Below are 16,690 nucleotides of genomic sequence, written 5' to 3'. Positions count from 1 at the left end.
AATTATCCATATTCTAGGGTTTACTTACTTATTTTTCACTATAATGAAAATGAACTTTTCAATTATTTGAAATAAATGCAAACTACCATGGACCAATATTTAGTTTTTGCTTTCAATATTTACTAAAAGTAAATTTGCAGACTTTATTTTAACTTATACTTCACATATTTAATGCTTGCTGTATTACTTTGCTATGTTTTCAAATATCTTAATTGTAGTATATATAGATATTACAATGATCACAGGTAGTTATGTAGTTAAAGTTATGGGTAAACTATGGTGTATTTACACTGATATTATATAAATAATCATTCATTGGTTGTTACAAAGGAACTGGATGACAGAATTATTTTTATGTTATATACTTAGATTTCAATAAGTCTTTGATTGTTAAGTGGTAGGAGCCAATGAATGATTATCTATATAATATCAGTGTAAATACACCATAGTTTCCAGCTAAAGAGACTGATCAGCCATGATTTACCTTTAATGAATTCATGCTGTGATTGCCTTATCACTCCACTTCTATTAAAATGATATTTCATTACTTCTTTAATTACTGACTCTGTTATCTTCTCTAACACAGAAGTCAAACTTGTGGGTCTGTAGTTACCCACTTTGCCTTTTGAACCACCCTTGTAAACAATATACTTTTACATATCTCCAATCTGTAGGGACCCCTCTTATTATTATGATAAAAGGTTTTAACTACCTCTTTTAATGATAAGTTAAATGTGTAAGTTCAATAATACGTTAAAAATTTATACAAACACGAGTCCTTACATCCTTTCATTATTAAGATTATATTTTATATGGGTACTGGGCAAAATCAGTAATCTGAAGGTTTGTGATTACAATTATTCAGTGCAATTTTTATTTATTTAATTTTTAAATTACAACAGGTGTTTGTTCAAAACATATACTTTGGCACAGCATAGTAATTGTTGAATTTGCATGGAACTTATTGAAAATTTAATTTTTCCACTTAAACAGTGCCCTTCAAATGTTTTTACAGATATAAGTCAACAGGTTTTGATCTGGTGAGCAAAGTGGACATTCAATAGGACCGTCTCACCCAATCCATTGTACTTGGTATCCAAATAACTCTCTAAAAGCAGTCCCTAAATTGTGCCAGCACAATTTCGGGATGCTTGTAAATGAGTGGGAATTGTGCCAGCACAATTACCATTACTATCCTCAGACTATTGTATTTTTGTATTACTTATGTTGGATTTAGGTTCCTTAGCCCTTACAAATAACTGCTTTTACTTTTTCCAATGTATATACGTACTCTCACAGCTGCCATATTGCAGCTTGTGAATGAAAGAATTAATCACAGGACTTCAAATGATTCATTACCTTCACATGTTATTTCTATTAAGAGATAACTACAATTTAAACTACTATTAATGGTGTGATAATTACTTTTATAACAGCATCACATTTTGGAACCTATACCAGTTCCTTGATCATATGCATTAATTCTATTGACGGTCAATATGTCCAGACAAGTAAGTGAAGGGAGGTGATGTCATAGGAGAGCTGGTTAATCAGAAAGACCAAGTAGCTCATCCTGCTACCCACTAAACATCAGTTCTCTTGAAATTAAGTACAATGATTTTAAACATCGAACAAAAAAATAATAATAATATTTTTTATTAAAAATTTATATTCTGTCACCAAATAGATGAATCCATAATGCATCTATATCCTTCTTTGCACATTCTTTAACTTTACTTTTGATAAAATCAACCTCACCTCATAATTTTAAAATTTTCTAAATCATTGAAAATGTATATTGTCTCATCAATGTACATATTTCCACAACTGTTCATGTTTTTGTACATAATATCTACGTCTTGTCAGAGATATTGCATCTCTTAGAATATTATCAGTTTTGTTTAATGGTTTAAATACCACATCAAGTCATGATGTGGCATTTCATAGACTTGATATGGGATTTAAACCAATAAAAATAATTGGCAATATCCTAATAGATGCAGTTTTCCCTACTACATGACGACGCGTTACATACAAAAACACATTCAGCTGTGGGAAAATTTAAGTTGGAGAGACAGAGAAATTATTTGACAAAAGAAATTTGAAAAACTATAAACATGTAAAATATTTCAAATTATTGGAGAGGGGAGGATTTTATCAAAAAAAAAGTTAGAAAAACTCTGTATACAATAAAATTTAAAGATAATACAATAAATAGAAATATAGGGAGAGATGCATTAGCATTAGTAGAGGCATATGATGCAAGAAAGCAAGCTTATGCAGCATCAGCCAAAAAAACAACAACAAAACCTCCCATTTCACCCCTCCATTCGTTCCAAATGCCTGTCCAGTTCAGCCTTAAATTTATTTAGGCTATCAGCTTTCACAACAAAAGATGGAAGTCTATTCCACCAATCAACTACCCGCTGGCTAAAGGCAAATTTCCACACATCTATTCTACAACTATCTTTCCTCAATTTGGAACTGTGCCCTCAGGTTCTTAGTCTGAGCAAGAGGTAGAATCCCATCAGCATTCAGCTTGCTCAACCCATTCAAGGCTTTATATACCTCAATCAGATCACCTCACAGGCGCCTACTCTCCAGGTGCTGCAATTTGCAGAACTTAAGCCTTTCTTGGGAAGAGCACCCCTTTGTTCCCCTCACCAATCTTGTTGCCCTTCTTTGTACTTGTTCTAGCAAATCTACATCCTCCCTAAAATGAGGCCTCCAGACCTGTACACAGTACTCTAGGTGTGGCCTAAACATTGCCTTGTATAATGGGATAATCACCACCCTGTCCCTGATAGAAAAATTCCTATATATCATTGACAAGACTCCATGACCTGCCCTGCTCAGCGAACTTCATATTTGACTGCACAATTACCCCAAGGTCTTTTTCACTTTCCACTTCCCTGATTGTAGTACCACACAGTTGGTACATTTCTCTTGGGTTATTACTACCCATATGCAAAACTTTGCATTTGTCAATGTTAAAGTTCAGTTGCCACTTCTCAGCCCATTTGTCCAACTTATCTAGATCCAGTTGTAATAGCATACCGTCTTTACTGTGGTTAACAATCCTCCCAACTTTTGTATTATCTGCAAACTTGGACATTAAACCTGATACACCTTCATCAATATCATTGATAAATATACAAAGCAACAATGGGCCCAACACCAAACCCTTGGGAACTCTAGCAATAACATTTGTCCATGAAGAGCAGTGTCCATTGATTGCCACTCTCTGTCATCTCCCACTCAATCATTCCTTTATCCATTGTAGGAACTTACCCTTAATACCATACCTCTCCAATTTGTACAGCAGTCTTCCATGTGCAACAGTATCAAAAGCTTTCCTGAAATCCAAGTATATGATATCAAAATTATTTTTGGCATTCAATTCCTTTGTGACCACATCCTAGTATCCAATCAAATTGGTCAGACAAGACCTCCCTCCCTTTAACAAATCCATGCTGTGTCTTAACTATTACTGCAGTCTTGTCTAGATGATCTTGCAATACTTCTTTAACCAGTGATTCCATTCTTTTCCACAGAACACAAGTTAAACTAAAAGTTCTGTAGTTACTTGTGTCACCTTTTGAACCCACTTTGTGAATTGGTGATACATTTGCACACCTCCAGTCCATAGGGACCTCCCCTGAGTCCAAAGAAGCTCTCATAATTATGGCTAAGAGTTTGCTTACCTCCTTTGCTGCCTCCTTTAATATAACTGGATATCTCCCGTCCACCTCAGGTGCCTTCCTTATGTTTAACTTCAACAATTTCTCTTCCACTTTGCTCTCAGTTATTACAAAATCACTTTGCTCCCCATCAGAGTTTGATAAACGTCTGGCACTCCCCTCATTGAATAACTCCTCATGTGTGAATGTAGATGCAAAATACTCATTCAGTTTATCAGCTACCTGAGTATGATCATCAATAGTTAACCCATCTATGTTAAGTGGTCCAATCTGATTCATCCTTTTCCTTCTAGAGTTTACATAAGTAAAGAACTCTTTGCTGTTTTTCTTTGCATCCTTTGCCAAAGATTTCTTGTAATCTGCCTTCACCTGCTAACCTGCTTTGTGACTTGATTAAAGACTAGTTTATACCTGCCATAGGCTTCTGTGTCACCTGATACTTTATATGCATCCCTTACTTTCTTCTTCTCTGCCATATGTATCCCATACATTCTTCTTATCTGCCACAAGCCTCATTAATTCATCTGAATCTCCATTTAGGCCTAAACCTTGAACAGTATTTCTTAGTTGGAATGAAAAGTCTAGTAGCTTCCAAAATTAAGTCCCTGAATGCTTTCCATTTAGCATTAGCATTAGCATTAGCATTAGTACAGGCATTTGATGCAAGAAAGCAAGCTTATGCAGCATCAGCCAAAAAACAAAAAAAAAAAAAAAAACCACTTCCACTTCACCCCTCTGTTCGTTCAAAATACCTGTCCAGCTGAGCCTTAAACTTATTTAGGCTACCAACCTCCACTACAAGGGATGGAAGTCTGTTCCACCAACCAACCACCCGCTGGCTAAAGGCAAATTTCCGCACATCTATCCTACATCTGTCTTTCCTCAATTTGAATTTATGCCCTCTCAGGTGATTTTTCTGAGCTAGAGGAAGAATCCCATCAGCATTGAGCATGCTTAAACCATTCAAGGCTTTATACACCTCTATCAGATCACCTCGCTGGTGCCTAGTCTCCAGACACTGTAATTTGCAAAACTTAAGCCTTTCTTCGTAAGAGCACCCCTTTGTTCCATTCACTAATCTTGTTGCCCTTCTCTGTACTCGTTCCAGCAGCTCTACATCCTTCTTGAAATGAGGCCTCCAGACCTGTATACAGTACTCTAGGTGTGGCCTGTCCATTGCCTTATACAATGGAATAATCACCTCCTTATCCCTGCTGGAAAAATTCCTGTACATCATTGACAATACTCCATGAGCTACTCTTGCAGCCCGTCTGCACTGCTCAGAGAACTTCATATCTGCCTGCACAACCATCCCCAAGTCCCTTTCATTCTCTACCACTGTCAGTGTAGTACCACAGAGTTGATATGTTGCTCTGGGGTTGCTGTTTCCCATGTGTAGTACTTTACATTTGTCAATGTTAAACTTCATTTGCCACCTCTCAGCCCATCTGCTCAACCTTTCCAGATCCTGTTGCAGCAGCATAGTGTCAGTAGTGTCCTTGACAACCCTGCCAACCTTTGTATCATCTGCAGACTTGGACATTAAGCTTGATATACCATCATCGATATCATTTATAAATACAGAAAACAATAATGGACCCAACACTGAGCCCTGAGGGGCTCCACTGATAACATTAGTCCACGATGAGCAGTGTCCATTGATTACCACTCTCTGTCTTCTCCCCCTCAACCACCCCTTTATCCATAGCAGCAATTTGCCTCCAATGTCACACTGCTCCAATTTGTGTAGCAGTCTTCCATGTGCAACAGTATCAAAAGCCTTTCTAAGATCCAAGTATATAATATCAAAGTTATTCCCTGCATCCAGTTCTTTTGTGACTGCATCATAGTATCCAATCAAGTTGGTCAGGCAAGACTTCCCCTTAACAAAACCATGCTGTGTCTGAGCTATAACTGAAGTCTTGTCTAAATGATCCTGCAGTGCTTCTTTAACCAGTGCCTCCATTAATTTTCCTGGAACAGAAGTTAAGCTCACAGGTCTATAATTACTTGTGTCAGCCTTTGATCCTCCTTTGTGAATTGGGGTCACATTTGCACATCTCCAGTCTGTGGGTACCTCCCCTGAATCCAAGGAAGCTCTCATAATTATGGCTAAGGGTTTGCTTACTTCCTTTGCTGCCTCCTTTAATATAACTGGATAGATCCCATCCACCCCGGGTGCCTTTCTTGTGTTTATCTTCAACGGTTTCTCCTCCACTTTACTCCCAGTTATTTCAAGATTCTGTAGCTTACTGCTAGAGTTGAATACACCTCTGGCATTCCCCTTGCTGAATAACTCCTCATGTGTGAATGTTGATGCAAAATATTCATTTAGTTTGTTAGCTACCTGAGCAGGATCATCAACAGTTGACCCATCAATATCAATTGGACCAATCTGATTCATCCCCTTCCTTCTAGAGTTTACATAAGTAAAGAACCCTTTGCTGTTTTTCTTTGCATCCCTTGCCAAGGATTTCTCGTAATCTGCCTTCGCCTGCCTAACCTCCTTTGTAACTTGGTTGCATATCAACTTGTATCTATCATAGGCTTCTGTGTCATGTGTTAATTTGTAAGTATCCCATGCATTTTTCTTCTCTGCCATATGCCTCATTAGTTCATCTGACATCCATTTTGGCCTAAACCTTGAACAATATTTCTTAGTTGGTATGTAAAGCCTAGTAGCTTCCAAGATAAGTTCTTTGAATGCTTCCCATTCTAAGTTCTTTAGAATTCAACATTGGTAACATCATCAGTTGATCCCACTGTACAGAATTTAAAAACTGTCTGAAACCTCTGCAATCACCTTTACGAAAGCAAAAGCCCTTCCTTTAGCCTTGACGGTAGTTTCATCTTTAAGTAATTCCAACATCAGTACATTGTGACCACTGTCACCCAGTGGTTCCTTTATCTCCAAATTTTTAATGCATGAAGAATCATTACTGATAATCAGATCAAGAGTATTACTCCCTCTAGTTGCCCTCCGAATATGCTGCTGTAGAAAACAATCATCCAATAAATCCCCAAAAGCCTTGCTAGTGTGTGAGTGATCAACTCACAAATTCAAGTCAATATCCGGGAAATTAAAATCTCCCATTATAAGACACTCTAATTTACTGGCCCACTTTGTTTCTCTGCACAATTGCTCATTATACTCATCAGATTCATTAGGCCTATGACACACACATACTCTCATTTTTCCTTTCCCAGTGCTTATTTCACACCAAACAGACTCATGGATGTTGAGTCTGTTTGGATGTAATTTTTTGCTTGGGGTTTAAAATAAAAGTACACAATTTCAAGAGAACTGATCTTGAGTGAATAGGATAAGTTACAGTCTCTCCAAATGACCAATCAGGAGTCAAATGCTCTCTTATGACATCCTAACTCTCAAGAGCAGTAGTGCATGCAATCAAGACTAGTATAAGTTCTGAAACATGGTGCTGTTTATAAAGTTAATTATCACATGTAAGAATAGTTTAAATTGTAGTTATTTCTTAGTTACAGGATTTTGGAATTATGAGATACAGAGAGGGCAACTTTGTGAGATTTTTTAAGGTATTGGTTCAGGAGAATTTGGTCGCACTATTGTAAAATTTAACTATTTTCGTGGTACACTAGCTTATTCCTAATTTCTGTTTGGAGTTTAGGATTATGGAATTTATCTATATGGTGTTCTGAATCAACTTGTCTCATACTCTTTGTTTATAACACTACGAAAGCAAAAGCCCTTCCCTTTAGCCTTGATGCTAGTTTCATCTTTAAGTAATTCCCACATCAGTACCTTGTGATCACTGTCACCATATTGATAAATATGGTTAATGTAATTTTTAAATTTGAAGCTAAATTTAAATATCATATCAAATCAACAGGTTTGGGGACTTGTTGCCTCCTTATCAAAGGCAATTATCAAGAGTTTAAAGTTGGACAATAAGAGAGAGAGAGAGGCTGCAATTGTTAAAAGCAAAAGCACTGGTTTTAATTTCAAGAAAGGAGACTATGACAGTTTAAGACGTTACATGATCTTTATCAATTAAGTATATAGCCAGGGAAGAAAAAATCAGAATACCTTTAGAATAGTAATCACAAAAGCCAGAAATGCATATCTCTCTATACATTAAAAAAATATTCCTCCTACTGATATTTATTCGAGCCAATGGGAGAAAAGAGCAGGGCAATTACGTCACTACAAATGTGCAGGTGAATAATTACATTGTTGTCTTCCATTTAAAGACAACTGCTTCCATAACATTCACCAACCTTGTGCACATACTTCACTGTCTAATACATGACCATGCCCAGCATCAATTGATCTTCCACTGTAATGTCAGCCGATGAAGGAACCAGATATCGATATAGTTTGTATATTTGTAAATAGTCACAGACATAAGCAGTGCAGAACTGGAATTTGGGGAGTACAATGTGTACAGAAAGGATAGACAAGACAGGAAGGGAGGAGGGGTTATGCTGTTAGTTAATAAACACATAAAATCTAAGGAAGTGCATCCAATTGATGTTGGTGGACAATGCAACGGTGAGTCTGTTTGGTGTGACATAAGCACTGGGAAAGGCAAAATGAGAGTGAGTGTGCATTATAGGCCTAATGAATCTGATGAGTATAATGAGCAGTTGTGCAGAGAAACAAAGTGGGCCAGTAAATTAGAGTGTCTCATAATGGGAGATTTTAATTTCCCGGATATTGACTGGAATTTGTGAGTTGATCACTCACACACTAGCAAGGCTTTTGGGGATTTATTGGATGATTGTTTTCTACAGCAGCATATTCGGAGGGCAACTAGAGGGAGTAATACTCTTGATCTGATTATCAGTAATGATTCTTCATGCATCAAGAATCTGCAGATAAAGGAACCACTAGATGGCAGTGATCACAGTGTGCTGAAGTGGGATTTACTCAAAGAGGTAACTACCATCAAGGGTAAAGGGAAGGATTTTTGCTTTTGTAAAGGGGACTATGGTGGTCTGAGACAGTATTTAAATTCCATATGGTGGAACCAACTGATGATATTACCAACAGCAAATTCAAAATGGGAAGCTTTCAAAGAATTAATCTTGGAAGCGACTAGGCTTTTTATACCAACAAAGAAATATTGTTCAAGATTTAGGCCTAAATGGATGTCAGATGAACTAATTAGACATGTGACGGAGAAGAAAAATGCATGGGATACATATAAATTAACATGTGACACAGAAGCCTATAATAGATATAAGCTGGTCTGTAACCAAGTTACTATTATTATTATTATTATTATTATTATTATTATTATTATTATTATTATTATTAGCCATATGGTGCAAGGAAGCCTGAGGCTTATGCTGCACCAGGTAAAAAAAAAAAAATTCCCGAGTTACCCTGAGGTGGGGGGGGAGAGAGAGAGAGAGAGAGAGAGAGAGAGAGAGAGAGAGTCAGGAGTAGAAAGGAATCACCAAGAAAGAGAAGAATGATGATATCCAGTACAGGACCTTGGGTTTGCCACTCACCAGATGTGAGCCTCTGGAGTTATTTGTGTAAGTTTGCAGATCATATAAAGGCTGGCATGGTGACTAATGACAGTAATGAAGGTATGCTGCTGCAACAAGATCTAGAAAAATTATGTGGATGGGATGAGAAATGGCAAATGAAGTTTAACATCGACAAATGCAAAGTACTGGATATGGGTAGCAGTAATCTCAGAGTAACGTACCAATTGTGTAGTGCTACGTTCAAGGTTTGTTTGTTATTTGGTTTTTAGGAGCATTAGCAACTAAGGCCATATTGCTCTCCGGGATATGCAGTGGTCATTCCCTGACCTTTCTGCATCCTCCGTATTTGGTGGTGACGGGCTCGAACCCTGGTCTAATCAAGAAGCGTGTGCTATGCACTGCTGTTCCTTCCCACCTGGCTAAGGAGGCGCCACGTTCAAGGTAGTGGGAAATGAAAAAGACTTGGGTATAATTGTGCAGTCATATATGAAGTTGTCTGAGCAGTACAGGCAGGCTTCGAGGACAGTTCATGATGATTTTGTCAATGATATACAAGAATTTTGCTAGCAGGGATATGGAGATGATTATTCCATTGTATAAGGCAATGGTCAGGTCACACCTTGAGTACCACATAAAAGTATGGAGGCATCATTTTAGGAAAGATGCAGAGCTGCTGAGATGTGTACAGAGAAGGGCAATGAGATTGGTGAGGGGAACAAAGGGGTTCTCCTACCAAGAAAGGGTTCAATTCTGCAAATTGCACTGTCTGCAGACTAAAGGCCTCCAAGGTAATCTGAAGTGTTTAAGGCTTTGAATGCTTGAACAAACTCAACTGAGGAAGGATGATTGCAGAATAGATGTGTGGAAGTTTGCCTTCAGCCAATGAGTGGTTGACTGCTGAAACAAAACTTTCATCCATTGTTGTGGAATTGGGTAATTTGAATAAATTCAAGGAAGAATTAGACAGATTATTGGAGGGGATACACAGGTAAAATGGAATGGGTTGGTTTTTTTTTTTTTTTTGCTTATGATATATAAGCTTGCTTTCTTGCATCATTTTTGACTATTAATAGTAACACAAATACTAAAGCAAGCTTACAAAGCATCAGCAAAAAAAAATCCAGCAACTTTACACAGACTACTGTTAAAATTTAGAATAAACTATCAAATGTTGTATCAGCTTACCCAGCATAACAGAAAATACTGTATGGCACTTTAATTTTTTTTGCTGTGTATGCATACTGCAACGAATGTATACATATGCAAAATAAATTTCAACCTAAGTAGTATTAAAGAATGCAACCATGATGTAATAAATATACATATATGGATAAATTTGTTAATGCCATGCATTCTCCCAGTCAATCAATATATGTATGAGAAATTTCTCCTGAGGAGTACACAATGTACTCCTCAGGAGTACATTGTGTTGATAAATTGGGTGATTATTTAGACACCTAGAACAGTGCTTTAATAATTTCATAACCTCATCACTTCAATTCTGTCACATTATGAAATATGACTTCAATACCTGAGGTGAAATAATTGAAGTAAAAATCCTTGACTCTACCCAAACAAGAACAATTTGTTAATCAATGGCTCTTCTGAATTTCTCTTATCTTGACATTCAGTTTCTGCCGAATGCCTTTTTATTAGATATTCCACGGCACCCTGCATCCTTGAAGCTGGTACCTATAATTCTGCCACATTACTTCAAACTAATTAGAATCTACTGACTAACATCAACAAATGGTTTAGCTTTAAACTCAATAATGGATACAGAATTTGATAATAATTAAACTAACTTTTCCTAATAATTATGAAAATTCCAGATTTTCATAATAATTAAACTAACTTTTCTTCTTCGATTCCTTTACTTCTATTTACAAAAGAGATTAAGCAGGCGAAGGCAGATTACAAGAAATCTTTGGCAAAGGATGCAAAGAAAAACAGCAAAGAGTTCTTTACTTACATAAACTCTAGAAGGAAGGGGATGAATCAAATTGGGCCACTTGATATCGATAGTTGAACTGTTGATGATCCTGCTCAGACAGCTAACAAACTAAATGAATATTTTGCATTGACATTCACACATGAGGAGTTATTCAGGGAGGGGAATGCCAGAGGTGTATTCAACTGTAGCAGTAAGTATATAATCTTGTAATAACTGAGAGTAAAGTGGAGGAGAAATTGTTGAATATAAACACAAGAAAGGCACCTGGGGTGGATGGAATCTATCCAGTTATATTAAAGGAGTCGACAAAGGAAGTAAGCAAACCCTTAGCCATAATTATGAGAGTTTCGCTGGACTCAGGGGAGGTACCCACAGACTGGAGATGTGCAAATGTGACCCCAATCCACAAAGGAGGATCAAAAGGAGACACAGGTAATTACAGACCTGTTAGTTTTACTTCTGTTCCAGGGAAATTAATGGAGGCACTGGTTAAAGAAGCATTGCAGGATCATCTAGACAAGACTTCAGTTATAGCTCGGACACAGCATGGGTTTGTTAAGGAGAGGTCTTGTCTGACTAATTTGATTGGATACTATGATGTAGTCACAAAGGAACTGGATGCAAAGAATAACTTTGATATCATATATTTGGATCTTAGGAAAGCCTTTGATACTGTTGCATATGGAAGACTGCTGCATAAATTGGAGCAGTGTGGCATTGGAGGCAAATTGCTGCTATGGATAAAGGGATGGTTGAGTGGGAGAAGACAGATTGTTTGTTTATTTGGTTTTTAGGAGCATTAGCAACTAAGGCCATATTGCTCCAGGGATATGCGGTGGTCATTCCCTGACCTTTCGCATCCTCCGTATTTGGAGATCACGGGCTCAAACCCCAGTCTAATCAAGAAGCGTGTGCTATGCACTGCTGCTCCTGCCCACCTGGCTATGGAGGCGCCGGAGAAGACAGAGAGTGGTAATCAATGGACACTACTGTTCATGGACTAATGCTATTAGTGGAGTCCCTCCGGGTTCAGTGTTGGTCCATTGTTGTTTTCTGTATTTATAAATGACATTGATGATGGTATATCAAGCTTAATGTCCAAGTTTGCAGACGATATGAAGGCTGGCAGGGTTGTTAATGACACTAATAACAGTACACTGCTGCAACAGGATCTAGAAAAGTTGAGCAGATGGGCTGAGAGACGGGAAATGAAGTTTAACATTGACAAATGTAAAGTACTACATATGGGAAGCAGTAATTCCAGAGTAACATATCAACTCTGTGGTAGCACACTGACAGTGGTAGAGAATGAAAAGGACCTGGTGGTAATTGTGCAGGCAGATATGAAGTTTTCTGACCAGTGCAGACGGTCTGCAAGAGTAGTTCATGGTGTCTTGTCTATGATATACAGGAATTTTTATAGAAGGGATAAGGAGGTGATTATCCCCTTATATAAGGCAATGGTCAGGCCACACCTTGAGTACTGTATACAGGTCTGGAGGCCTCATTTTAAGAAGGATGTAGAGCTTTTGGAATGAGTACAGAGAAGGGCAGCAAGATTAGTGAATGGAACAACGGGTTGCTCTTACGAAGAAAGGCTTAAGTTTTGCAAATTACAGTGTCTGGAGACTAGTCACCTGTGAGGTGATCTGATTGAGGTGTATAAAGCCTTGAATGGTTTGGGCATGCTCAATGCTGATGGGATTCTTCCTCTTGCTCAGAATAATCGCCTGAGAGGGCATAAATTCAAATTGTGGAAAGACGGTTGTAGGATAGATGTGCAGAAGTTTGCCTTTAGCCAGCGGGTGGTTGATTGCTGGAACAAACTTCCATCTGCATTTGGAGCAAGTGGATGGGTGAAATAAGTTTTTTTTTTTTTTTTTATGGCTGATGCTATATAAGCTTGCTTTCTTGCATTGTGTGGCTTTGCTAATGCTAATGCTAGTTTAGTATTTTGTAAATATTTTAAATATTTGTATAGATTGTAAATATTTTAGTCCTGCTCTTTCAGATGCAACAATATTTCTCGTGCATTATGGAACCTGGAGCAAAAGGCCTTTTCCTAAGTGTAAATGCAAGTAAATAATTACATGATGATATTTATTCTGCCTTGAGAATGCAGTGTAGTGGGGGTGGGCTAGCCAATGGTAGAAGAGGAATGTGGGTCACATGGTACAAGTAGGCGGGGTAATTAAGTCACTACAAATGCACAGGTAAATAATTACATAGGTCATTTCTTGATTAGATATCGATCAGTGCATTTCAAGAGGTGTGACTTTTACATAAAAAAGATTTGACTTACTCCATCATACCTCTACATTTTACATAGATAAGCGTGTGCTGGGGTTGGCGAGCAAAGTAAGCATGGGGCGAAGCCCCCTAGTATACCATTAAGAAAATATAGCACAAAGGGATTGAAAGGAGATGAATAATGAGCTTGTCAATTTAATAAAGTAGAAAAAGATAGTGTGGGAAAGTCATAGAACATTATTTCCCAAACGTTATATAGCCGAGGACCAGTTTATGTATTTATTAAAAAGTTTTTTAAGTGCTTTTTTATTTTTGTATCCCAAAAATATAAATACATATCAGTGATTCAGTTCCTTTTTCTGAAAGGGAAAACACCCAAAACAATCCATGAAGAAATGGTTGCTGTTTATGAAGAAGACTGCCCAGGTTACAGTGTTGTTGCACATTGGTATAAACAATTCAAATGTGGAACAACCTCAGTGAATGATGAAGAAATCCCAGGATGCCCAGCAACTGCTGTGTGCAGAAGGGAGTGTTGCAAAAATTGAGGCATTAATCCTAGAAGATCGGTGTATTGGCATCAAAGAACTAACTGCAGAGCTCCAACTTAATGTAGGTCTGTTGAGAACATCATCCATCATACTTGCATATGAGTAAAGTGTCTGCTAATGGGTTCCTAGACTTCTGACCCCTTACCAGAAGAAGGAAATGGTACAGTGTGCACATGAAATATTGTTGATGTACTGGGAAAAGCAAAAGGAGATTTTTTATAGTCACATGGATGAAGCTTGGATCCATCACTGTGATCACAAAACTAAACAATGTCAAAACAATGGAACAATGCAGCATCACCACCCCTAAAAAAGGCAAAGGTGCAACCAAGTGTTGGCAAGGTGATGCTGTCAGTTTTTTTGGTATCAGCATGGTGTAATACTAATAGATATCTTCAAAAGGGCTGTATAATGGCTGTACTGTGCTGAAGTATTATTCCAACCACCTCTTAAAGCTAGGTGCTACTATAAAAGAAAAGAGATGAGGAAAGCTATTGAAAGGTGTGCACCTGCTCCACAATAATGCCGCCGTACATTCCTTTCATGCCGCAATGAGGTGTGCCCACAAATATGGGTTTGAAATACTGCCATATCCTGCTTATTCTCCTGACCTTGCACCCTCAGATTTCTTCCTCTTTTCTGCCCTAAAGACCTTTCTTCAAGGAAAACATTTTGCTGCTGATGATGAGGTGATTCCTGTTGCCAAATCGTGGTTTGAAGGGCAGTTAGAGGACTTCTACAAAACTGGCCTGTGGAAGTGTATTGAAAGGTGACAAAAATTAGTAATTCTGTCTATGACTATATTCAAAAAGAGTAATACATGGTGTTTGTTTCAACCTTCTATCACAACTACTTCTGGATGAATACAAATCTTTTTTGAACCACCCCTTGCATATTGTGACTCAGGAAAAAAGTCTTATTGTCCTTCTTCCACCCTTGATTTACCATCAGCTTAGTAATGGCTTCATCTTTATTAACAATTCTTTATCAATTATTCTTCAGTATACAAGAATAGACTTTTTCCTTACTAGCAGGAATGGCATAGCCTCATCTACAAAGCTTTTCTTCACTGCACTGACATACCCACTTCATCTCTATTGTGATATGCAGCTCATACTATTCATATCACTCTTTCTTATACATACACATATTGTTATTTTTTCTGAAAATTTTGGCCATTTCTGTGCTATGGGGAATGATCAAAAATTTAGTGGAGAAATGCTAAGCTGAACTCCACTGGAGTTTGTATCACTGCATCCCTGATTATTCATCAATCAGTGATGCAAAGGTAAAAATTCTCAACTGAGTTTGGATCATGGTTCACAAATATGTAAAAAAGAACTTTCTATAGAAGGTAATTAGATATCCTTCATATAGACTGCTTCATACAGGAGAATAGCTTCTCATTCCCTGCCTCCCCCCCAAAACCGTATTAAGATGTTTCCAATAGCTGACTTGGAAAGAACCACTTGCTTCTAAATGACAACTGGAGACATCAAAAATGCTGCAGCTTAACCCTTTACGGAACTTAAGTCTTTTCTTCAACCTTCTACCCTTCTTTTGACTGCCTGCTCTTGAGTCCACTTCCTTCTTTGTATTCTTCAAAACCAATGTGCTCTCCAAATGATGCACTGTTTACCATACTTGATGTGTCCCATTACGTATCAGAGAACAACGTACGAGTACATAAGATGAGTCTTAAACAACGGAATGCCTGTGGAACTGCATTGTTCTGAAAGCCACAATAGCAAAGGAAATAAAAATCAAGAAAATGAAAAACATTGTCAATCCTGTGCTGGAATATGATGATAGTATTTTAATAAAACTTAATAAAATGTCTAAGTCAAACTTTGAAAACATAAAATAGCTAATGCTACAAGTTCTGCTATTTCAAAATTTTGAAAACTGGGAAGGCTTTCTCACCTCGTACTTTTCTTGCCCAGCAGAATTTAAACTACCATAGAATGGTGTTAGGCTCACAGAAGAATAAACTTTGCCTTGGTATTAAATTACTTTTAAACAAATGGCATTGCTGAAAGTTTAATCAGCCAGTTTATTTAAAAAATGAGACACTGCTATAACTGTCTATTTTGGAACTTACTAGCCTTTCATCAGATAGTAGGTAGTCCCTAGTGACAATTCCATGACAAAACTAGCCAAAAGAAGCAGAGAAAACTCCTCCAACTTTTCAAATTTTGTGAAGGCCAAAGCACTAATACTCATTCTGTAATTTAAAATTTATAATTTCTTCTACCACTTGACAGTTTGATAGAAACAACTTCATTCCCACTGTTTTGTCATGGAATTGTCACTAGAGACTGCCTATTATCTAATGGACCATAAGTCCTGAAAGAGGCTGTCACAGCAATGTCTCATTATTTAAATAAATGGCAGATATATATATATTTTTTGGCTGATGCTGCATAACCTTGCTTTCTTGCATCGTATGCCTCTACTAATGCTAATGCTAAATTTAAGGCTGAGCTGGACAGGCAGGTGAAATAGGAAGGGTTTTTTTTGTTTTTTTTTTGGCTGATGCTGCATAAGCTTGCTTTCTTGCATCGTATGCCTCTATTAATAATGTTAATAATAATGATAATGATATAGGTAGGACTTAGCTCATTTTCTGTGTAGTGAGGAATAAACTAAGTTTGTTACTTAACGCATCAATGAGCAAACTGAGTTTGCTCACTGCTATGTCAAAGTTCTCTTTGCATGAGGCTTTTTGCCCAAAATTTATTCGAGGTTTTTAATAA

The 16,690-nt window shown here is 37.4% G+C and overlaps 1 protein-coding gene across 1 annotated transcript in view; it reads right to left on the bottom strand.

The window, feature by feature from the left end:
* The window catches only part of LOC150081409 (kielin/chordin-like protein), a 572,736-nt gene that overhangs the window by 113,485 nt on the left and 442,561 nt on the right, over positions 1–16,690 (bottom strand). The window lies entirely within an intron of this gene.

This window comes from Mastigoproctus giganteus, chromosome 8, assembly GCF_048544385.1.
Source record: "Mastigoproctus giganteus isolate SK-2022 chromosome 8, ASM4854438v1, whole genome shotgun sequence".
Classification (NCBI taxonomy): domain Eukaryota; kingdom Metazoa; phylum Arthropoda; class Arachnida; order Uropygi; family Thelyphonidae; genus Mastigoproctus; species Mastigoproctus giganteus.
Note: the sequence above shows the minus strand (reverse complement) of the source record. Positions and strands in the feature narration are given on the sequence as shown.